General features: G+C 43.4%; 1 long non-coding RNA gene across 1 annotated transcript in view; it reads right to left on the bottom strand.

Moving 5' to 3' along the window:
* Window positions 1–617: 617 nt before the first annotated feature.
* The window catches only part of LOC142742614 (uncharacterized), a 101,718-nt gene continuing 77,408 nt past the window's right edge, over window positions 618–24,927 (bottom strand). The window contains exon 3 of the long non-coding RNA XR_012881412.1: window positions 618–832. This is a non-coding gene — a long non-coding RNA (uncharacterized LOC142742614). The remainder of the gene's footprint in view (window positions 833–24,927) is intronic.

Genomic DNA, 24,927 nt, shown 5'->3' with positions numbered 1-24,927 from the left:
TGCCAGGCACAACTTCTGTGTATACGCCCATAGGCAATCAGTCTGCACTTGAGTCTATGACTCTGAGACTGACTCCAGCTTCCACCACTCAGGCTGGCAGGCTTAGGAGTGGGAGAGCCTATCACAGCCTGGCCAGACGGAGCTAGCTCCCGCCCTCTGTCTATTTATACCTGCCTTTCCTGTTCTTCTTTTGCTTGTGATTCTTCTCGTGTGGTTTCCTGGCCCAGCTACAGCTTCTGACTATTTGGTCCTGCTCCATACTGACCCTGGCTTACTGACTACTCTCCTGCTCTGCGTTTGGTACCTCGTACACTCCTGGTTTGACTCGGCTCGTTCACCACTCTTGTTGCTCACGGTGTTTCCGTGGGCAACTTCCCCTTTCCCCTTAGCTTTGTTTACCATTGTCTGTTTGTCTCGTGCACTTACTGAGCGTAGGGACCGCTGCCCAGTTGTACCCCGTCGCCTAGGGCGGGTCGTTTCAAGTAGGCAGGGACAGAGTGGTGGGTAGATTAGGGCTCACTTGTCCGTTTCCCTACCCCCATCATTACACAGACATTAAGAGAACTTCAATGAAAAATAAGTTTTAGAGTTTATACTGCTTTTAATGTGGGGTTCGAACGCAAGAAAATTGAGCTGTCAAAATCCCGAGACCAACAAAGTCCAACTGATGCATGTCCAAAATGCTCACTTCTCAAAGCTGGACTATAACATTCTTTGTGGGAGTGTCCACAGATTCAGATCTTTTGGAACCAAGTAGTCTCACTTATTAATACTGTAGTAGACAAGTCCTTAGTTATGAATCCGTGGATTTCATCTTCAATGCTGAGTCAAACTAAATAGAAATAAAGAGAATTATTGTGCTATTAATATTGACAGTGAAAAAGACCATCTTGAATGCTTGGCTAAAACCCCACAAACCAGCCTATAATGAGTTATTAAATCTGTTAAAGGACAGGTGTCGCGGAAAAAAAAATTTTAATAGAAATTTGCTTTTAGTGTGTTATTAAAATACATTTTATTTATTTGTGTGTTTGTGTTTTACTTTTTTCTTTTTTCTAACTTTTACTTCACTATGGGGGCTGCCATTTTTTTTTCATCTCTGTATGTGTCGATTATCGACACATACAGAGATGGAATACGGCACATACATCCCCATAGAGAATGCGAACGGGAGCCGTTCCATTCACTATGGTGTATGCCGTCTGTGTGGGAACGGCGCATGCGCCGCTCCCACACAGTCCAAAAGGAAGGTCTTCAGCCGAGCGACATCCGGCGCCATTTTCATGTGGACCAGAAGCCGCGGCCGGACAGTAAGATGACTACTTCCGGTCGCGGCTTCCGGACAGAAGCAAGGACTAGTAGTGGAGGGAGCGGACGGAGCAGAGGGAGCGGCGGCAGGAGCAGGTAAGTTATGTTTGTGTATGTTCGTGTTTTACTGTGTGATTACCACTGTATGTAAGCCTACTACACTGTGCATTCGCTCAAAAAATGGCGGCACACAGTGTAGGAGGTTTGAACAATCAACCCCCTCATTTCTCCTGGCACTAGCCAGGATAAAGGAGGGGGATTAATTGAGCACACTAGAGCGAGTGTGTCTTTTCCAATTTTGCAGCATAAAGCAATGAGGTTGCTTTACCACATGCCAATGCTGCAATTTGGGGAATTGCTCCCTCTAGTGACCAGCACATGGAAATGTTATAAATTAGAATCTAATTTATAATATTTCCTGACTTGTGAAAAAATGTTTAAAAAAAATAGAACAATGTCTAATCATATATATACTAACTGTTTAACAAAAAAATAAAAAAAATTCTAGCGACACATTACCTTTAAAGTTTTTTACTACATTTGAATGGCTACATATTTATCAGAGGGAAGGAGTTCAGAGGAAACCATGGGGAAAACTGATGAAGTGTTTATTTGCTAAACAAGACAGCTATAATTTTTTCGATTAAAACCACAATATGTATTTTGATTTTTTTTTTCTGTGCGCCCAAAAAAGGGAGGGTTCAATGTATTCTAATTAGGGTCAGGGATCACAGAATATGTATCCCTGTGACCTTATATTGAAATCATTGTTTTTTCTGTTATTCATTTTATTGAAATAAATTATTTAAAGACTAAAATACAAAACAAAAAAAAACAACAACTTATAAGCCTTATAACGTTCTTGAAAAATAAAAGGATGTTTAAAAAACAATGCCACCATAAAAAAAAGACATATGGGAAATGTTAATTAGTGACTATTTTGTGTGGAATAACTATCTGTCTTACATTTAAATTGAGAAAAATGCAAATTTTCACAAATAAGCAATGAATGTATCAAGCTAATTTTTCCTGTCTGATTTGAAAAATGAGGCTCTGTCAGGAAGGTCAACAGTGGCTGCAGCAGGAAGGGGTTAACATCCAGGATTATACAAACTCTGTGCAGTTTTCCCCTTCACAGGATGTACCTTCATAGTCTAAGGAAGTTTTAAACGGAAAGTGACTTCATTAATTTGAGCAGAAATTTGAAATGGCCCAATATATTTTTGGCCCAATTTTTAACAAGGTACTTGCAGTTTTACAGTTTTTGTGGGAAGCCCCTGTCACGAAGCAAAAGGAGGGAGTTGTGAACCCTCATTTGGATTGGGGATAATCCAGGGAGCATAGTCTAAGGGATTTCCAGGTTTTCACCCTTTTACCCCACTACAGGGATCTGTACTTCATTGATGAGAATCTCTGGGTCGCTACCCTGGAGTGATCTCCATTAGCAACGGCTGACGTGTACAGAAATGAAGACTCCAATATGTGATAACTTCACAGAAGACGGTTATTATTGACAGGCCAGCAAAGGTCTGGGCAGGCAGAGCTTGGTCAATACAGGGAACTGGCAGAAGGTCAATAATCAAAGTCAGGAAGCAGGTCAGGTCAATATTAGAAAATCCAAAACAGTAATACTTCAATTCACATCACAAGTAACACACAAACTAAATTGGTCTGGCCCAAAGTGAATAAGGAGAGTCCCTAAAGTAGCCTGGGAAAGCTGTATGATGAAGGTGAAGCAAGGTTGAACCATTAGGCCATGTTCAGACGTGGCAGAATTTTTCCGCTGCAAATGTTTGTGCAGATTCGTCGCAATTACGCAACGAATCTGCACCAACATTTGCATATTTGACAGGTAATGCAGACGTTGCAGATATCACAGCGGACTTGCCACAGATTTCAATTTTTGCATTGCAAAGGCTGAAATCTGCAGTGAAATTCTGCTTTCTCCGCAATGTAAGGAGCATGCTGCAGAGGGACAATTCTGCAACACTGTCTAATTTCCGCACAGTTATTTTCCGCAACGTCTGTTTCCTAAAAATTTATAGAAACAAATGTAAAAACCGACTGCTGCAAAATTCCACTGTGGACTGTCCGTAGCCGAATTCAACTGTATGTGCCCTTAGAGAGTTAAACCAATAAGGTGTGTTCACAAGCCCAAGGACTTTAAAGAAGCATAACAGTAAAGGATTCCAGCAGGGTCAGATGGTGTTTTATTAGTGATACCAGCGGCATGCACTGGTCGCCTATGCATGTAACCGTGAGAAGGAGGCCAGAGTATGGAGAGATGAGTAACAGCGCAATCAGCGCTGTTTGTGACAGTCACACTTTATCCCCAACATGAAAAGCAGAAGTTACTTTCCGGTGCTTGTCAGCGCCCTATTTCCATTTTATTTTTAGCTTTGTGCAAGTGCTCAACAATCTTTTTTTTAACCTGTTGTATTTAATCAAAGGTCCAATCACTGCTGAAAGGGAGGTTGAATTTGGTAAATCAGGAATGAAAAGTGGGCGAAGGCCTTTATTAGTATAGAAATGACTTTGTTATATGCAAACTCAGTTGTGAGTAAGTAATTCAACCAGACATCCTGAATAGAGATGAGCGAACTTATCAAAAGTTCGGTTCGGCTAGTTCGCCGAATTTCACAAAAAAGTTCGGTTCGGACCGAACTAGTTCTGACCGAACCTGTCACTTACGTGCGCCGAGCATGCTACTGTCCAGGGTGCTGATAGAGTTAATGGGCTGCACTAACTCTTTCAGCAACCTTCACAGTACATGCTCGGCGCGCGGAAAATACCATTTAAATGTAATAAAAAAATAAAAATTATACGTTCGTACTTACTTTCCTCCTGTCCGGCCTCCAGCGATGACGTTTCATCCCTTTCGCCGCTGCAGCCAATCACAGGCTGTAGTGGCGGTCACGCACGTCAGGATGACGCTTCATCCCACGTGACCGCCTCTGCAGCCAATCACAGGCTGCAGCGGCGACATGAATGAAACGTCATCGCTGGAGGCCGGACAGGAGGAAAGTAAGTATGAACGTATTATTATTATTTTTTGGCATGTATGTATGTTGGCATGTATGTATGTATGTATATCTGTGCATGTATGTTTGCATGTATGTTGGCATGTATGTATATATGTGCATGTTTGTATGTATATTTGCATGTATATATTTGCATGTATGTATTTTTGCATGTATGTTGTCATGTATGTATGTATGTATGTATGTAGTCATGTATGTATATATGTGCATGTGTGTATGTATATTTGTATGTATGTTTGCATGTATGTTTGCATGAATGTATGTATATTTGCATGTGTGTATATATATATATATATATATGTATGTATGTTGTCATGTATGTATGTATGTTGTCATGTATGTATATATGTGCATGTATGTTGGTATGTATATATGTGCATGTGTGTATGTATGTATATTTGCATGTATGTATGTTGTCATGTATGTATGTATATATGTGCATGTATGTTTGCATGTATGTTGGCATGTATGTATACATGTGCATGTTTGTATGTATATTTGCATGTATATATGTTTGCATGTGTGTATGTATGTTTGCATGTATGTATGTTTGCATGTATGTATGTTGTCATGTATGTTTGTATGTATGTTGTCATGTATGTATGTATATATGTGCATGTATGTATGTTTGCATGTTTTTATTTTTGCATGTATGTTTGCATGTATGTTTATATATGTGCATGTATGTAATTATGTTTGCATGTATTTATGTTTGCATGTATATTTGTGCATGCTTGTATATATGTATGTATGTATCTTTGCATGTTTGTTTGTATGTATGTATGTTTTCATGTGTGTGTGTATGCATGTATGTATGATAGTTTGCATGTATATATGTATGTATGGCCATGTATGATACTGTCTGCTGGCGCCCTGTATCTAAGTCAACTTCGCGGCAGGCTTCTATACATGGTATAACAGTCAGTATCACACATTAAACTGAATCTAAGCCTACAACATGTTTTATTTCATTATTTTATTTTTTTACAGGTTTGGTGTTTGGACTACGTCGGTTTCGAGGACTACTTCGATGACGGTTTTTTTTCTACAATAAAATGGTTAATGAGGGTTGTGTTGGGGGTGCTTTATTTCAATAAAATATTTTATCTATATCTTTGTCTTTTTCTTTTCAAATTTTATTATTACCACTTTAGTAATGGCCGCTGTCTGAGTGACAACATCCATTACTAATGCGAGGCTTAGTGTTAGCCGGTGCAGAGGCTAACACTAACCACCATTATTACCCCGGTACCCAAAACCACCAGGGGTGCCGGGAAGAGCCAGGTACGATCCAGTACCCGACCATCTGTTGTGATGGTCGGGCCCTGGGGCGTCCGCAGGCTGGTATTATGAGGCTGGGAAGGGCCAAAAACAGTGGACCTTCCCACCCTTGTAATGCTAGGCTGCTGCTGCTGTGTTGTATCTGGCTGGTTATAAAAGTGGGGGGGGACCCCACGTCATTTTTTTAAATTATTTATTTATTTACATTTTTTTTTAAAAAAAGACATGGGGTTCCACCCAATTTATCATAACCAGCCACATACAACACAGTGTTATTAGCCTGGGAATGGACAAAACCAGTGGCCCTTCCCACCCATGTAATGCCAGACTGCTGCGGCCTTGTATATGGCTGGTTATTAAAAATGTGGGGGACCCGTCTATTGCTAAATTTGTTAAATTCCAAAAAAAAACGACGTGGGGGTCCCCCCCATTTTTATAACCAGCCCGATACAACACAGCAGCAGCAGCCTAGCATTACAAGGGTGGGAAGGTCCACTGATTTTGGCCCTTCCCAGCCTCATAATACCAGCCTACGGCCGCCCCAGTACCCGACCATCACAACAGATGGTTGGGTACTGGATCGTACCAAGCTCTTCCCGGCACCCCTGGTGGTGGTGGGTACCGGGGTAATAATGGGTGGTTAGTGCTAGCCTCTGCACCGGCTAACACTAAGTACCGCCTTAATAATGGACGCTGTCAATCAGCCAACTGCCATTATCTAGGCACTAATAAAGTTTGAAAAAAAAAACACAAAGACAATTCTTTTTTATTGAAATAAGAAATCCCCAACAAAACCCTCGTTAACCATTTTATTAAAATTTGAAAAAACGCAGATCTACGCAGTAGTCCAACGAATCGTAGATGTAGTCCAATCGGTACATCAAAATCTGCAACAACATAAAAAAACAGTTATCAATGTGAACAATACCAATACTTCTACTCACCTACACACATATATACACGCACACACAAACAAACAACCATACACAGACACACACATATATACACAAACACAACAAGATATACACACACACATAAACAGACAAACACACACATATACACGAACTCACACATATACAAACAAAAACACACATATCCAAACACACACACACACAGTTATACACACATACACGAACACATATACAAACAAAAACACACATACCCAAACACACATATACACAAACACATATACACAAACACACCCATATATACACACAAACACACACCCATATACACACATATACACATATACAAAAACACACACAAACATCTACACACAAACATATACACAAATACACCCATATATACACAAACATATACACAAAACACATATACACAAACACACCCATATATACACACACACATATAAAAACAAAAACAGACAAAGTCACATACCCAAACACACATATATACACAAACACACACATACACAAACACGGTTTCTTTTAAATGCTGCTGGGGAACCCGCTCGATCCACTATATACGGCTGCGCTACAGTGCAGCATTTAAAAGAAACAGGATCCTGACCTGTCCATAGAGTTTAAGGCAGCACAGAGTATTTCAGGAGATGAGCGTGCAGATTCAGTGCTGCTGCGAACTCTGCTCTTACCATTACGTAGCTCTCAGTCTGTTACCTCTCCTCCACTCCTGTCCTCCAGAACACCTTCACATGATTGGCAAGTCACCACGTAATGGTAAGAGCAGAGTTCACAGCAGCACAGAGTATTTCAGGAGATGAGCGTGCGGATCTTGTGCGGGGTGGTGACTTGCCAATCACGTGAAGGTGTTATTGAGGACAGGAGTGGAGGAGAGGTAACAGACTGAGCTACGTAATGGTAAGAGCAGAGTTCACAGCAGCACTGAATCTGCACGCTCCTCTCCTGAAATACTCTGTGCTGCTGTGAACTCTGTTCTTACCATTACGTAGCTCAGTCTGTTACATCTCCTCCACTCCTGTCCTCTATAACACGTTCACATGATTGGCAAGTCACCACCACGCACAAGATCCGCACGCTCATCTCCTGAAATACTCTGTGCTGCTGTGAACTCTGCTCTTACCATTACGTGGTGACTTGCCAATCATGTGAAGGTGTTCTTGAGGACAGGAGTGGAGGAGAGATAACAGACTGAGAGCTACGTAATGGTAAGAGCAGAGTTCACAACAGCACTGAATCTGCACGCTCATCTCCTGAAATACTCTGTGCTGCCTTAAACTCTGTGGACAGGTCAGGATCCTGTTTCTTTTAAATGCTGCACTGTAGCGTAGCCTTATATAGTGGATCGAGCGGGTTCCCTAGCAGCATTTAAAAGAAACAGGATCCTGACCTGTCCACAGAGTTTAAGGCAGCACAGATTATTTCAGGAGATGAGCACGGGCAGCCGTTCGTTTTTCCGAGCCGTGCTCCCATCATGCACACGACCGTAAAAACACCCGTTATTGCGGGTCGTAATTACGACCCGCAATAACGGGCTCATAGACTTCTGTTACCCACGGGTACCTTTCCGTATTCTCACGGGAAGGTGCCCGTGCCGTTAAAAAAATAGAACATGTTCTATTTTACGGGCCGTGCTGCTATAATTATAATGACAGCACGGTTCGCAAAAGCGGCCAGCTGCCCGTGGCCGGCCGGCCGTGCTCGTACTTACGAGTCGTAATTACGAGCACGGCCCGTAAAATAAAAAAATAGAACATGTTCTATCTTTTTAACGGCACGGGCACCTTCCCGTGAGAAAACGGGAAGGTACCCGTGGCTAACAGAAGTCTATGGGCCCGCTATTTCGGGTCGTAATTACGACCCGTGATAACGGGTGTTTTTATGGTCGTGTGCATGAGGCCCCGTAATGATGGGTGGCTACAGGTGTGCACCCGTCATTACGGCAGCGTTGCTAGGCGACGTCAGTAAGGGTATGTGCACACACACTAATTACGTCCGTAATTGACGGACGTATTTCGGCCGCAAGTACCGGACCGAACACCCTGCAGGGAGCCGGGCTCCTAGCATCATATTTATGTACGATGCTAGGAGTCCCTGCCTCTCCGTGGAACTACTGTCCCGTACTGAAAACATGATTACAGTACGGGACAGTTGTCCTGCAGAGAGGCAGGGACTCCTAGCATCGTACATAAGTATGATGCTAGGAGCCCGGCTCCCTGCACTGTGTTCGGTCCGGTACTTGCGGCCGAAATACGTCCGTCATTTACGGACGTAATTAGTGTGTGTGCACATACACTAAATAGTCACTGTTCAGGGTGCTGAAAGAGTTAACTGATCGGCAGTAACTGTTTCAGTACCCTGGACAGTGACTACCGATCACAGTACCTGTAAAAAAAAAGACGTTCATACTTACCGAGAACTTTCTGCTTCCTCCAGTCCGGTCTCCTGGCCGTTGCCTTGGTGACGCGTCCCTCTCGACATCCGGCCCGACATTCCTTGATGACGATGCAGCCTTGTGAGCGCTGCAGCCAATCACAGGCTGCCGCGGCCTCTGCAGCCAATCACAGGCTGCAGAGGCCTCTGCAGCCAATCACAGGCTGCCGCGTCAGAAAAGGTCGGACTGGAGGAAGAAGAGGGACTCGTCAACAAGACAACGACCGGGTACGTATGAAATGCTTTTTATTTTATTTTTAATCAGCAGCCTCTTTTCTCTATCAGTGATTGATAGAGATAAGTGGCTCCCGATTTGTATAATGTTTTTGACCGGGTTCGGTCAAAACGGGTTCGGCCGAACCCGGTGAAGTTCGGATTCGCTGCGAACCGAACTTTACCGGAAGTTCGGACCGAAACCGGGTTCGGTTGTCCCGGTTCGCTCATCTCTAATCCTGAAGATAACTAATGAAACATCAAAGGTAATGTTCAAGAGTATGATCAATTCTTTCAGTTTGTCCATCTTATTTTGAATGTAAGGCCCCTAAAAGAAGCCGAATCAGCCTCGGCGAGCCTCGGCTGTAGAACAGGGACAGATGAATTGAGGGATAGCTTAGAATACGTTCCTAGAGGTTAGCCAACTATTCCCCAATTCGGTCTACTTAGTGACCGCTTGGGGAGATAGTTCAGTCGAACGGCGGTGAGCCACGCCGCTCTGACTGAACCATAGATGTGCATGACAGCTGCATGTTAACCCGGCAGTTAATCGGCATGCCTATTCACAAATATGCAGAGGGAGAAAGTGGTATGATCTACCACCACTCCCACAGCGGGACAACTGATTTTGCCGTGACTGCTACCCAGTACATAGGTAGGCTTGAATGAGCCCGCTCTCAGCAGCACCTTAGGAGATGAACGATAGAGACCCAAACCTAAACAGTTATTTCACCAACCCTAAGTCACAAACATCACTGATAATATTTAAGTTCCCACATAATTAACATCTGATTCCAAGCTATGTAATCTACTATCCCTCCTCATTCCCACTTGGCAAGTTATAAAAAAAATGTCAAAATAATATAACATCAGTCACCTGGATCTGACAAGTTAGATAGGGTGTTCTTAAAGGGCCCATTCATCCTATTCCTGTATGGTAAACCATACCCACTACAGCCGGGCTACTAGTAAATTTTGACCCTATATTTATTTCTCTAATGTTCCCCTTCCTTCTAAAAATAATCCACTAAAGGTGGTACACATTGGGACTACAATAATGAATAAGAATTTTTGGATCTTAAAAGAAGTCTTCTTAATTTACGTTGGTTGACAAATTAGGGATATCCAACCTATGATTCCGAAGGGTAATAATATTACTCTATTTTATTTATTTTGTGTACTCTGTGATATCTTAGTCAATTTACTAAAAGTTATATTTTAATGTTAAACCCCCTTTCCCCAACCCCCTCTTCTACTCCTCTCTAATTCGATGTAAGACAGAAGACACATGTACTTTTCCAAGAGCTGAGCAAAAACTTTTCCAGAATTTAGAAGTGAACTGTATCCCTCGACCAGAGACCACAACAGAAATTCCATATCATTTGAATATTAACTGAATCATCAGTTCAACAGTTTGTCCCAAAGTAAGTAGACCCTTGATTGGGGTAAAATCAGCCATCTTTGGGAAACAGTCTACGACAACCAGAAGAGGGTTCATTTAATTGGAAAGAGGAAGGTCAACAACAAAATCCATAGACATTGAGCCCCTAAGGCAAGATGGAATGGGTAATGGCTGTACCAAACATAAAGGAGAAAAGCGTGGAGTTTTATTTTGAGCTTATGCACACATGAAGAAACATATTTTTGGATATCCTTCTTAAAGGAAAGGTGTCATGAGTTTTTTTTTTTTTTTATACATTTTTGTGCTTTTATTTAATAAAATATTATATTGACTTTATTTATTTTTTCACATGAAATGTTTTTTTGATTAACACTTTCTTACTTTACTGGGGGCTACCATGTTTTTTGTCATCTGTGTATATGTCTCTTAACGACACATACACAGATGGAATACGGCAGCTACAGGGCATAGGACATAATGAACAGCTCCTGTTCATTGCGTCCTGCGCTTCTGCTATCTCACTCTGTTCTGCGCAGGTGCACTTCAGAGCAACCCAGCATAGAAGCTGGTTTGTTGGGGGAAAGCCAGCGCCATTTTGAAGGCCGGCCACACTGCAGGTAAGGTGTGTGTATTAGAAAGAGAAAGTGTGTATTACAGAAAGTTTGCTCACCACGTTTCCAATGCGTTTTCAATGCGTTATATGATGCAAGTTGATTTCATCCAAATGCTGCAGGTGCTTAAAAATACCCCCAGCGTAGTCCTGTGTCGACAGCAGGTATGCAAGGCTATGGAAGTGAACAATGATGGTGTATCTAGCACTCGGTATAAAAGTTAAATGGTTTATTTGATTTTTGTTTTAAATCTTTTGTTTTAACATGACCAAATAAACCATTTAACTTTTATACCGAGTGCTGGATACACCATCATTGTTCACTTCCAAGGTGTGTGTATGTCTGTCTCTCTCTCTCGCGGCCCCCCTCGTGCAGCCCCTCTTGCAACGAACACCCCGCGACCCCCCTCACGGCCCCCCGTGATCCCCCTCGTGCCCCCCTCGTGGCCCCCTTGCACACCTGCTGTAATTGTGTGTGTGTATGTGTGTTTAGCAGAGCTGTGTGTGTGTGTGTGTGTGTGTAGCAGAGCTGTGTGTGTGTAGCAGAGAATTGTGTGTGTGTAGCAGAGCACTGTGTGTGTGTAGCAGAGCGCTGTATGTGTGTAGCAGAGCGCTGTGTGTGTAGAAGAGCTGTGTGTGTGTAGTAGAGCTGTGTGTGTAGTAGAGCTGTATGTGTGTGTAGCAGAGCGTTGTGTGTGTAGCAGAGCGCTGTGTGTGTGTAGCAGAGCTGTGTGTGTGAGTAGCATAGCTGTGTGTGTAGCAGAGCTGTGTATGTGTGTAGCAGGGCTGTGTGTGTGTGTAGCAGAGCTATGTGTGGCCGAGTAGCAGAGCTGTGTGTTTGTGTGTGTGTGTAGCAGAGCTATGTGCGGCCGCGTAGCAGAGTGTGTGCGGCCACGCAGCAGAGCTGGGTGTGCGGCCGCGCAGCAGAGCTGTGTTTGCGGCCTCGCAGCAGAGCTGTGTGTAGTGTGTTCATACACACACACACGCACACACACACACATACCCCCCAAGCATGCAACCACGCCACACACAACTCCCACCACTGTGTGGGGGAGGTTGTGTGCAGGGTGCTTGTGGGGGGGTTGTGTGATGGTGGGCGTGTGTGTGGGGGGTATATGCAGGGTGCTGTTGGGGGGTGTCTGTGGAGGGGTTGTGTGCAGGGTGCTTGTGGGGGGGTTGTGTGATGGTTTGCATGGGCATGTGTGTGTGGGGGAGTGCATGCAGGGTGCTGTTGGGGGTTGTCTGTGGGGGGGGGGTTGTGTGCAGGGTGCTTGTGGGGGGTTGTGTGATGACTTGCGTGGGGATGTGTGTGTAGGGGGGTGCGTGCAGGCTCCTCTAGTAGTTACTGTGGGGAGAAGATAGAAGTCGCTGTAGGTGAGTATAAGTGTTTATATTTTTCATATCACTAACTTTATTTTTTCTGTTTTGCAGGTTCCGCTGGACCTATTGGACTACGTCGTAGATTCATTGGACTACTGCGATGAACTACGGTTTTTTGTTTTTAATAAAATGGTTAACGAGGGTTGTGTGGGGGAGTTTTTATTTCAATAAAAATATTTTCTTATGTCTTCTGTTTTTTTAATACTTTATTAGCGCCTTAGTAATACCAGTTGTCTGTTTGACAACGTCCATTAGTAAGGCTGGACTTCGTGTTAGCCAGTAAAAAGCTAGCACTAACCCACATTATTACCACGGTACCCACCGCCAACAGGGGTATCGGTAAGAGCCGGGTACAATCCAGTACCCAACCATCTGTTGTGATGGATGGGCACTGGGGCGGCCGCAGGCTGGTATTATTAGGCTGACAAAGGGCCATAAACCGAGGGCCTTCCCACCCTGGTAATGCTAGGCGGCTGCTGCTGCTATGTTATATCTGGCCATTGTTTTTTAAAAAAAATAATAATTTCAAAAGGACGTGAGCTCCCCCCCATTTATAGCTTTTTACTATAACTAGGGCACAACAGCCCTAGTTACAGTGGAAATCAGCCCTCTCATAGTGACTATTGTCACTAATAGTGCTGTGCTGGGTCTAGCAAGACCCAGCAGCAGTCTGCCTTTAACGGCACCCGGCGATCATGTGACCAGTCACATGATCACCGGGACCAATATCGCGGCCGCTGCCTCTATTCCTATACACAGCGCTCATTGAACGCTGCGTAGAAGAGATCGGAGAAGACAGAAGCAGCGAAAGCTGCTTCTATCCTCTCCTCAGGGTCACTGACAGCCGGAGACCCGACATTCAGCTGCCCGATCGCTCAGGCAGCAAGTTAAAACCCGCGCCGTAAATAGTCTATGGCGCGGGTTTTAAGGACCCTGACCGCTGACGTGAAAATACACAGCCAGCGGTCGGGAACCAGTTAAGAACTAATTAGCATAAATCTAAAATTGTTCATAAATTGTCACTTATAATCTGGCGACAGAGCCTCTTTCAATTTCCAGCCACATTAGAATCATGTACTAATTTTAGAACATTAAGTTGTGCTGTTTCCGTTGAATAGAAACAATACAGTTGCATCCAGGATCCATCTTTGAAGAAGAGATTGACATTCTTTGAAGGATGACTGAGCAATCTGTCATTTTCATTTTTATCTTTTGATTAAGTGGCCCCTACTGCAGTCACACTGCTGTTACCATTTTTTGATTTAGGATAAGTTTTCACAAGATTAAATTTTAAAAAGTATAAACTCCATTTTGCTTGTCTTAAGGATAATCTTTTAGCATGACGGAGGAATTCCATAATTCTATAAACAGTAAATACAGTCACAGGATTAGCAGTTCCCTCCAAAAGATGTCTCTCATGCATTTTTTATGGCTAGCAGTTCTTTATTTCCAATATCATAGTTCTTTCAGATGAGGACATTTGACGAGAAGAATAAGAACAAGGGTGCCGCAACATCTTGTCTCTACCCTACCGAGACAAGACTTCCCCCACTGCAGAATCAGATGCATCAACCTCCACAGTTAAAAATTACTCTGGAGTTGGATGAATTCATTTGGGCGCTGATGTAGATAGAGTCTTTAATTTATTGAAAGCATCCTGAGTGTCAGTTGTCCAATTAAAGCCAACATTCTTCATTTGAGTAATTGGTGCAATTATCTTGGAAAGGTCTCAAATTAACTTTGTGTTAAACTTATCAAATTCAATCAATCAATCTCTGTATTCTTTTTCATTTTTTGGTATTGGCCAAACAATAACGGTAAGTTCACACGTTGCGTAAATACTGCGTTTTTTCTGCAATGGATTTAGTCGCGGAAAATCCACAGCAAATATACAGTAGCAGCAAAGTGGATGAGATAATACAAATGTCATCCACAGGCTGCGTAAATACTAAACAGAAAAATCGCTAATAAATTGACCTGCGGTGCGTAATTTTATTCCGCAGCATGTCAATTGTATTTGCGTAAACGCTGCTTATTTGTTGCAGGTTTTCCCCATTGAATTTAATGGGGAGGTAAATCCCGCAATAGCAGTTGCGATTCCGCTGCAAAAAATGCAAATTAGGAAAAAAAAAAATCTCATACTTACCGAGAAGCCTGTGTTCCTCCCTCATTATCACATTATCCCAGGAGGCCGGCTTCGATGACGTTAGAGGGCCGGCCTCCTCGGATGACGCTTCATCCCATGCGGATGCAGCCAATCACAGGTTAGCAGGCCGGCTAAGTGCTGCAGTTTTCCGCAACGGACATTCCAGGTGAAAAACTGCACCACAGTTTGGTGCGCTTTTTCGCTTGGAATTCTCTGCGGCGCACAAGCCCGATGCGCTGCGTGCTATTACATAGTGTGTCCACCCTGTGTGAACACAGACTAACAGTCTTGATGTATACGCAATGTTTTTGAAGTAGTTGTTGTACGGTGCTGACATGTTTGCGATGCTCCTCAAGATTGTCTGAAATTATGAAATCATCCAGATAGTCTATTACAAATCTATACAATAAGTCCCTGAAAACATCATTGATAAAATGTTAGAAAGTCATCGGGGCATTTCAAACTCCGAAAGACATTACAAGAGACTCAAAGGGTCCAAACCGTATCCTGTAGGCAGTCTTTTATTCATTCCCAGGACAAATTTGAACAAGATTATATACTTGTAAAGGATCTGCCAGACACAGCTTCTGTGTTGATGCCCTTGGGTAATCAGTCTGCACCTGCTCCTAAGTCTGAGAGAGTGACACGATCTTCTACCAGTCAGGCTGGGAGGCTGAGGAGTGTGAGAACCTATCACAGCCTAGCCAGATGGAGCTAGCTCCCGCCCTCTGTCTATTTATACCTGCATTTCCTGCTCCTCCTTTGCCTGTGATTCTTTTCTGTTCCCTGGCTCTGCTGCTCCTGCTATGATTATTGACCTTGCTTCATTTTTGACCCTGGCTTTACTGACTACGCTCCTGCTCTGCGATTTGTACCTCGTTCACTTCTCTTGTTGCTCCCTGTGTTGCCGTGGGCAACTGCCCCATTCCCCTTAGCTTCTGTGTACCCTTGTCTGTTTGTCTGTCGTGCACTTATTGAGCGTAGGGACTGTCGCCCAGTTGTACGCCGTCGCCTAGAACGGGCCGTTGCAAGTAGGCAGGGACTGAGTGGTGGGTAGATTAGGGCTCACCTGTCTGTCTCCCTACCCCGTCATTACATAATCACAGGCCCATATACCTTTTCTACCCTGGTCCCTGACACAACTATGGACCCCCTTGAGACCCTGGCTCAGCAAATGCAGGGCCTCTCCCTACAGGTCCAAGCCCTGGCTCAGAAGGGCAACCAGCATGATGCTACCCTGGTAGTGCCCCCCACCTCACCTCTTGAACCCCACCTCAAGTTGCCTGACTGGTTGTCAGGGGACCAAAATACTTTTTTCTCCTTTCGGGAGAGTTGTAGGCTCTATTTCCGTTTAAAGCCCCACTCCTCAGGTTCTGAGAGCCAGCGAGTGGGTATAATTATGGCCCGGCTCCAGGACGGGCCCCAAGAATGGGCCTTCTCCTTGGCTCCTGACGCCCCTGAACTTTCCTCTGTTGATCTTTTTTTTTCCGCTCTCGAGCTCATATATGACGAGACTGACAAGACTGCCTTTGCCGAGAGTCAGCTGGTGACTTTACGTCAGGGTAAGAGACCCGTTGAGGAGTACTGTTCTGACTTTAGGAAGTTACATAGTTACATAGTTAGTACGGCTGAAAAAAGACACATGTCCATCAAGTTCAACCAAGGGAAGGGAAAAGGGAAGGAAAAATTTCTACACATAGGAGCTAATATTTTTTTGTTCTAGGAAATTATCTAACCCTTTTTTAAAGCCATCTACTGTCCCTGCTGTGACCAGCTCCTGCGGTAGGCTATTCCATAGATTCACAGTTCTCACTGTAAAGAAGCCTTGTCGCCTCTGCAGCTTGAACCTTTTTTTCTCCAGACGGAGGGAGTGCCCCCTTGTTTTTTGAGGGGGTTTTACAAGGAACAGGATTTCACCATATTTTTTGTATGTGCCATTAATATATTTATATAAGTTAATCATGTCCCCCCTTAGTCGTCTTTTTTCAAGGCTAAATAGGTTTAGTTCTTTCAATCTTTCCTCATAACTTAAATTCTCCATGCCCCTAATTAGCTTCGTTGCTCTTCTTTGTATTTTTTCCAACTCCAGGGCATCCTTTCTATGAACTGGAGCCCAGAACTGAACTGCATATTCTAGATGAGGCCTCACTAATGCTTTGTATAGTGGTAATATTGCATCCCTGTCCCGCGAGTCCATGCCTCTTTTAATACACGACAATATCCTGCTAGCCTTTGAAGCAGCTGATTGACACTGCATGCTGTTATTGAGTTTATGATTTACAAGTACACCCAGATCCTTCTCAACAAGTGAATCCGCCAGTGTAGCTCCCCCTAGGACATATGATACATGCAGGTTGTTGGTACCCAGATGCATAACTTTACATTTATCTACATTAAACTTCATCTGCCAAGTGGACGCCCAAACACTTAGTTTGTTTAAATCTGCCTGCAATTCATGAACATCTTCCATAGTCTGAACTATATTGCATAGCTTGGTGTCATCTGCAAAAATAGAAATAGTGCTATTAATCCCATCCTCTATATCATTAATAAATAAGTTGAATAATAGTGGCCCCAGCACTGAACCCTGGGGTACACCACTTATAACTGGGGACCATTCAGAGAAGGAATCATTGACCACAACCCTCTGGATACGGTCCTTGAGCCAATTCTCAATCCAATTACAAACTTTATTTTCTAAACCTATAGTCCTTAATTTACCCATTAGGCGTCTATGGGGGACAGTGTCAAATGCCTTTGCAAAGTCCAAAAACACTAAATCCACAGCGGCCCCTCTGTCTAGACTTCTGCTCACCTCTTCATAAAAACAGATTAGGTTAGTTTGACAACTTCTGTCCTTAGTAAAACCGTGCTGGCTGTCACTTATAATGCTATTTATTGTCACATAATCCTGTATATAGTCCCTCAATAGCCCCTCAAACATCTTCCCCACGATGGATGTTAAGCTTACTGGTCTATAATTACCCGGGGAAGACCTAGAGCCCTTTTTGAAAATAGGCACCACATTTGCACTGCGCCAGTCCCTTGGCACTATACCAGTCGCTAGAGATTCTCTGAATATTATGAAAAGGGGGACAGAAATAACTGAACTAAGCTCTTTAAGAATTCTAGGGTGTAACCCATCTGGTCCCGGGGCCTTGTGCACATTTATTTTATTTAATTTAGCTTGGACCATATCTACATTCATCCAATTCAGTATATCAACTGATATATTAACAGCACTGGCAGCGGCTACATCAGCTGCTCTTTCTTCAGTTGTATATACAGAGCTAAAGAACCCATTTAGTAACTCTGCCTTCTCTTGATCCCCTGTGATCAACTCCCCATTACCATTATCTAGGGGTCCTACATGTTCAGACCTTGGCTTTTTAGCATTTATATGCTTGAAGAATTTTTTGGAATTTGTTTTACTATCCTTGGCCAGCTGCCTTTCATTTTATATTTTTGCTAATTTTATTACATTTTTACAGATTTTATTAAGCTCTTTATATTTTACAAAGGCTACAGCTGTACCCTCAGATTTGTATTTTTTAAATGCCCTTTTTTTGTCATGTATTGCCCCTTTCACAGAAGGTATAAGCCATGTGGGGTTTAATTTGAGTCGTTTATACTTGTTACCTATAGGAATAAATTTTGCACTATAATAACTCAAAGTAGATTTGAAAATCTCCCATTTATCATTTGTTCCATTATTTGACATTAGTTCTTCCCAGTCTATGTCCTGAATTGCAGCCTTCATCCTGGGGAAATTGGCTTTCTTAAAATTAAATGTTTTGCCCTCCCAGCCTGCGTTTGTTTTTTACAGTATAGGTAAAATTTAACTATATTGTGATCACTGTTACCGAGGTTTTCACGAACATTGACATTCCCAACACTATCTGCATTATTAGAAATGACCAGATCCAACAGAGCTTCACCTCTAGTCGGGTCTTCCACAAACTGGCCCATAAAATTTTCCTGCAACAGGTTGAGGAAATGTCTCCCCTTTGCAGTTGAAGCTGAACCATGACACCAATTAATATCCCGGAAATTAAAATCTCCCATTATCACTACAGTACCCGCCTGTGCAGCCCGCTCCATCTGTTTATATAGCTGAACATCCATCTCCTCAGTTATATTGGGGGGTCTATAGATTACACCAAAAGTAATTTTTTCAGTGTTTACCTCCCTTTCTAGTTCCACCCACAAGGTTTCAACCTCCTCACAGTATTCACCCACTATTGTCTCTTTCACACTCGCCTTCATATCACTTCTCACATACAGACATACACCACCACCTTTCCTATTTGTCCTGTCTTTCCGAAAAAGTGTAAAACCCTGTAGATTTACAGCCCAGTCATGTGAAGAGTCCAGCCATGTTTCAGCAACACCAACTATATCTATATTTTCTTCCAGTATCAAGGCCTCCAGCTCCCCCATTTTGCTTGCTAGACTTCTGGCATTTGTGAACATACACTTTAACTTGCCTGTCAGTTTTTCACTTTTATTATTAGAAATGTGATTTGACATTAATCGGGCCCTTTTATTTACACTGATGTTTTGTAACGAAAGGATCTCCTTATCTTGTTGTCTAGTCCTCTCCCCACATTCTGTTTCTCCCCCCACCAATATAGTCTGACCCCTCTCTAACCTGGCTACCCCTTTTTTTTCTACATTGACCTCCCTCCTCAGCCCTAGTTTAAATACTCCGCCACCCCAGCTAGAATTCTCTCCCCCAGCACAGCGGACCCCCTTCCATTTAGGTGCAAATCATCTGCAGAATACAGTTTGTACCCCAATGAAAAGTCAGCCCAGTGCTCTAGGAACCCAAATCCTTCTCCTCTACACCAAGACTTAAGCCATGCATTTAACTCCCTGAGCACCCGCTGTCTTTCCTGAGATGCGCATAGCACAGGCAGTATTCCTGAGAATACTACTTTGGAGGTCCTTCCCTTCAGCTTGTAGCCTAGTTCTTTAAAATTATTCTTAAGGCTCCTCCACCTACCATTTATTCTGTCGTTGGTACCGACATGGACCACGACAGCTGGATCATCACCAGCCCCTCCCAGCAATTTGTCCACCCGTTCCACCACATGCCGAACCCTGGCACCAGGGAGACAGCAAACCATTCGGTTGAGGTGGTCTTGGCGACAAATTATTCTATCCGTCTTCCTGATTATAGAATCCCCTACGACTATAAATTGTCTTGGCTTATTTGCATTACCATCCCGCCGACTACTAGCTGGGCTGTTCTCCCGGCTGTTAGGGAGATCAGTATCCACTAGGGCTGCCATTTCTGAGACCGACACCCTCGCATCATCACCCAACTTGGCAATTTTGCCTGGAATGTCAGAAACCGGATCGGCCTTCCTTTTCTTTGACCCCTTTCTACTGCCCCTAACTACATTAACTCAGCTACTTACCTGATCCTGCTCACCCATGTCTTCACCCTCCAGTTGTAACCCACTAACTGCATGCTCCGTGAGCAGCAAGCTCAGCTCAAGATTGTCTATCCTCCTCAGTGTTGCATTCTGCTCCTCCAGATCTCTAATACGAGCTTCCAGGTGAACAACATGCTCACATCTGCCACAGAGATATTCACCCTGGAACTCCGGCTCCAGTCGTGCATACATATGGCAAACTGTGCACTGAAGAAAACCTCCAATCTTGCTATCCATTATCCAAGTTACAAAAAAAAAAACTGCGAACAGGTGTTAATCAAAAAGAAAAAGAAGTAGAAGAGTACTTACTGGGGCTTTAACTCCTCTTTTGAACTCCGGTTTTTGGAACTCCACTTGATCTACAAACCACTTGTTTTTTCAAGCCACAGAGCAGGCTCTACAGAGTACTGAGGCCTGATTTATAGCACCTGGGACCAGCTAACCCCTCCCCCTTACTCAGCTATTCAGCAGGAAGGAAGTTGTTTTTTCAAGCCACAGAGCTTGGTGTGTAGCTTCTCGGTGGAATGACCCTGCCTTAAGGTGCCACTTTAGATTGGGTCTGTCGAACGCCCTGAAAGACCTGTTAGTTAGCTATCCCTCTTCTGACTCCCTAGATCAGGTTATGGCTTTAGCGGTACGTCTTGACCGACGTCTCAGGGAACGACGACTGGAACGTTTTTGTGCCTTCCCCTCTGACCCCCCCCATGATGGCTCCCGAGGTTCCGCTGCTTCATTTTTCCACGGAAAACTCGGATGAACCTATGCAACTCGGGGCCTCCGTCTCTCACCAACAACGTAGAGAGTTCCGCAGGAAGAATGGTCTCTGCTTCTACTGTGGGGATGACAAGCATCAAGTGAACAACTGTCCTAGGCGTAAGAATAATCAGTCGGAAGTACTTGCGCGCCTAAGTGACCATCGGGGAGGTCATTTGGGCGCACAGGTATTTCCCGTATATATGAAACCTAATAAGATCTTGCTTCCCTTTCAGGTCTCTTTTGAGGGTAGGTCTGCCACCGGCAGTGCCTTCGTGGATTCAGGGTCTTCTGCTAATATTATGTCTGTGGAATTTGCTATGTCTCTAGCTATGCCATTGATTGACTTGCCTAAACCTGTCCCGGTAGTGGGTATCGACTCCACTCCTCTTGCTAATGGTTATTTTACACAGCATACCCCTGTTTTTGAACTCCTTGTTGGCTCCATGCATATGGAGCAGTGCTCTGTACTGGTGATGCAGGGATTATCATCCGATTTAGTTTTAGGCCTTCCCTGGTTGCAGATGCATAATCCCACGTTTAACTGGAATACTGGGGATCTTACCAAAAGGGGTAATGAATGCATGACGTCATGTTTTTCTGTTAATTTTATCTCTCTCCCTGAGGAGGAGAACACTCTACCTGAGTTTATTCAGGACTTCGCTGATGTTTTTTCTAAAAAGGCCTCCGAAGTGTTACCTCCTCATAGAGAGTACGATTGCGCAATCGATTTGGTACCAGGAGCTAAGCTCCCTAAGGGTAGGATATTTAATCTCTCTTGTCCCGAACGTGAAGCCATGAGAGAGTATATCCAGGAATGCCTGGCCAAGGGTTACATTCGCCCCTCTACTTCTCCGGTAGGTGCTGGCTTCTTCTTCGTAGGGAAGAAGGATGGTGGTCTTAGGCCGTGCATTGACTACCGAAACTTGAATAAGGTCACTGTAAGGAACCAGTATCCCCTTCCTTTGATTCCTGATCTCTTCAATCAGGTTCAGGGGGCCCAATGGTTCTCTAAGTTTGATCTACGGGGGGCTTATAACCTTATCCGCATCAAAGAGGGGGATGAGTGGAAGACTGCATTACACACGCCCGAAGGTCATTTCGAATACCTCGTCATGCCCTTTGGGTTGTGTAATGCTCCCGCGGTTTTCCAGAATTTCATAAATTAGATCTTAAGAGACTACCTGGGGGTATTTCTTGTAGTGTACCTTGATGACATACTTGTGTTTTCCAAGGACTGGTCCTCCCACATTGAGCATGTCAGGAAGGTGCTCCATGCCCTTCGGGAAAACAAACTGTTTACTAAAACTGAAAAATGTGTGTTTGGGGTGCAGGAGATACAATTTTTGGGTCAAATCCTCACTCCTCATGAATTCCGCATGGACCCTGCCAAGGTTCAAACTGTGGCTGAATGGGTCCAACCTGCCTCCCTGAAGGCGTTACAGTGCTTCCTGGGGTTTGCTAATTATTAAAGGAGATTTATTGCTAACTTCTCGGTCATCGCTAAGCCTCTTACGGATCTTACTCGCAAAGGTACTGACCTCCTCCACTGGCCTCCAGAGGCGGTCCAGGCTTTTGAGGTCCTTAAGAAGCGAGCGAGGCCAAGGTGTCAGGCGGTGAACTGGTGAGCTGGAGGTTTCCTCCCCCCTTTCTTGTATACTGCGGTCATATCTCTCGTGCTTACCAGTCTATACAACAAGAGTAACTGAATGTAGCGTATATTGTTCAGCTGAACAGCAGGCAATCACAGTTACTATTCAAGGCAGTATTTCTCATGTTATATCGAGTAACTTGAAACAAAGAAAACTAAAGTCATTTGGCTACTATTCAAGTCAATCAAGTGGAAATAGTAATACCAACTATCATGTCACAAAACCAGCAGAGCTCGAGAGCGGAATTAGCAGCCTCGGTCTTCTCAGACAATGGTGATAAATATAATGTGGACACATCACTACAAAACCTATTTAGAGAACTAGAAAAAGTGTCGACGCAAGAGACCAAAATTTGGTGGGATCTCACTACATTACGAAATTACGTCATTAAGGAAATGATCCCACGAGGACTGCGTTTAAAGAAAATACCAACATTTGCATATTCCCCCAATTTTATAGTGGAGTGGAATAATACATTATCGAAGTGCTCTCTGAGTTTGATGAGTCTCATTATTGAACAAGAGGAACACAAACTAGCAGAATTACAGGTGGACATCCAAACACTAAAGGAGGAAATACAAAAATCTTCCACTTTACCAGATTTCAAGAATCTGGAAATGAGAACATCAAAATATTTGGAACAACTAGACAAATCGATAGCCGAGTCCAAAAAAAACAAATTTATGAGAGATATGAACGATTATACCAAAAATGAAGTGTATAATTGGAATCAACGTGAGAGTAACAGACAAGGAACAAAATCCATTCTCAAAAAACCAAGGAGGTTTAAAAGACGTAACTTCAGTCCCCACAGAGTGAGCTTCAGCTCAACGGAACTGGAAACCTCGGACGAAGCCACAGGAGGATCGGATATGGATTTTCCAACAAGTTCCCTCACACAGAGATTCAACTATAGAGAAACACGAAACATGTCAAAAAACGGGGAAAAAGGGGGGGCAGGAAACACAAATCCAGCCGAAAACATACTACCTCGAAAATTGAGGAACCAGAGGTACTGAATCCCACAAATATGGACGTTATCAACTTGTCCTCGACTATACTAACACAAGCCCAAACGGAGGTATTGAAGCTCGGGCTGAATTTCGTGCCAACCAAGGATTTCGACATTTTTTCTACATTATTGGATATAAACAAATTCATTAGGAATTTGACAATCAAAAGACATTTCTTACCTCAGACAGATACAAATACACTATCGGCGGTTATGGACATGTCACAAACTGAGAAGAACCAGAATGAATATCGACAATTTATGTTCCAGGAACAGATGACGCTCATCAATTTGGAAGAACTGACAGTAAACATAGAGAGAGAATCAATCTCAAAGTTGAAGGACTTTACGACATCTAACCCAACATTTTATCCCATCAATTCGAGAACTGAGTCCATGGACAAATTTCAGGCCACTATGGAAAGGGAATTACAACATCTACAAGAATCCAATAGAGAGGGTCAACACAAACACAATTTATCCTCTGCACAGAAAAAAGCCATTAAGACATTACAAGATAACAGGGACTTAGTCATACGTATGTCTGACAAAGGGGGCAGCGTGACAGTCTTAGATAGGGACACATACGACAAACAGATTATGGAATTGCTCATGGATGCAGAAACATACATAAAATTAGATCACAATCCAACCCAAAATTACCAGTTAAAATTAAAAGATCTACTTAACACCGGCTTATATAATGGAGTTATTTCACAAAAAGAATTAGATTACATACTAATCGAGCATCCTACTATACCAATTTTTCATGCACTGCCCAAAACCCACAAGGGCATAGTGCCACCCCCCATGCGCCCAATAGTGTCGGGTATTGGGTCTCTCACAGAGAGACTCTCCGAATGGCTCGATCTTTTATTACAACCCTTGGTGCAGAGGGTTCCAGGCCACCTTAGGGACACAAAAGACGTCCTCCAAATATTTTCTAAAAAAATGTGGACAGATAGTTTCAGCTGGCTTAGTTGTGATGTGATCGCATTATATACGAGTATACCGCACACAATTGCGGTTAAAGCCTTAAACTTTCATATATCAAAATATGGCACATATGATAAGCACCTACAAAATTTCGCTAATAATGCCCTTACTTTCCTTATGTCTCACAACTACTTCAAATTTAATGGTCAATATTATCTTCAGAAACGAGGAGTTTCTATGGGGGCTAAATTTTCACCATCATTAGCTAACCTCGTAATGGCTTGGTGGGAGGAGATCACTATTTTTTCCAATTCCAATCCTTTCAACAAATATATACACTGGTATGGCAGATACATCGATGACCTCCTACTCATATGGGAGGGA

Source organism: Rhinoderma darwinii, chromosome 1, assembly GCF_050947455.1.
Source record: "Rhinoderma darwinii isolate aRhiDar2 chromosome 1, aRhiDar2.hap1, whole genome shotgun sequence".
Lineage (NCBI taxonomy): Eukaryota > Metazoa > Chordata > Amphibia > Anura > Rhinodermatidae > Rhinoderma > Rhinoderma darwinii.
Note: the sequence above shows the minus strand (reverse complement) of the source record. Positions and strands in the feature narration are given on the sequence as shown.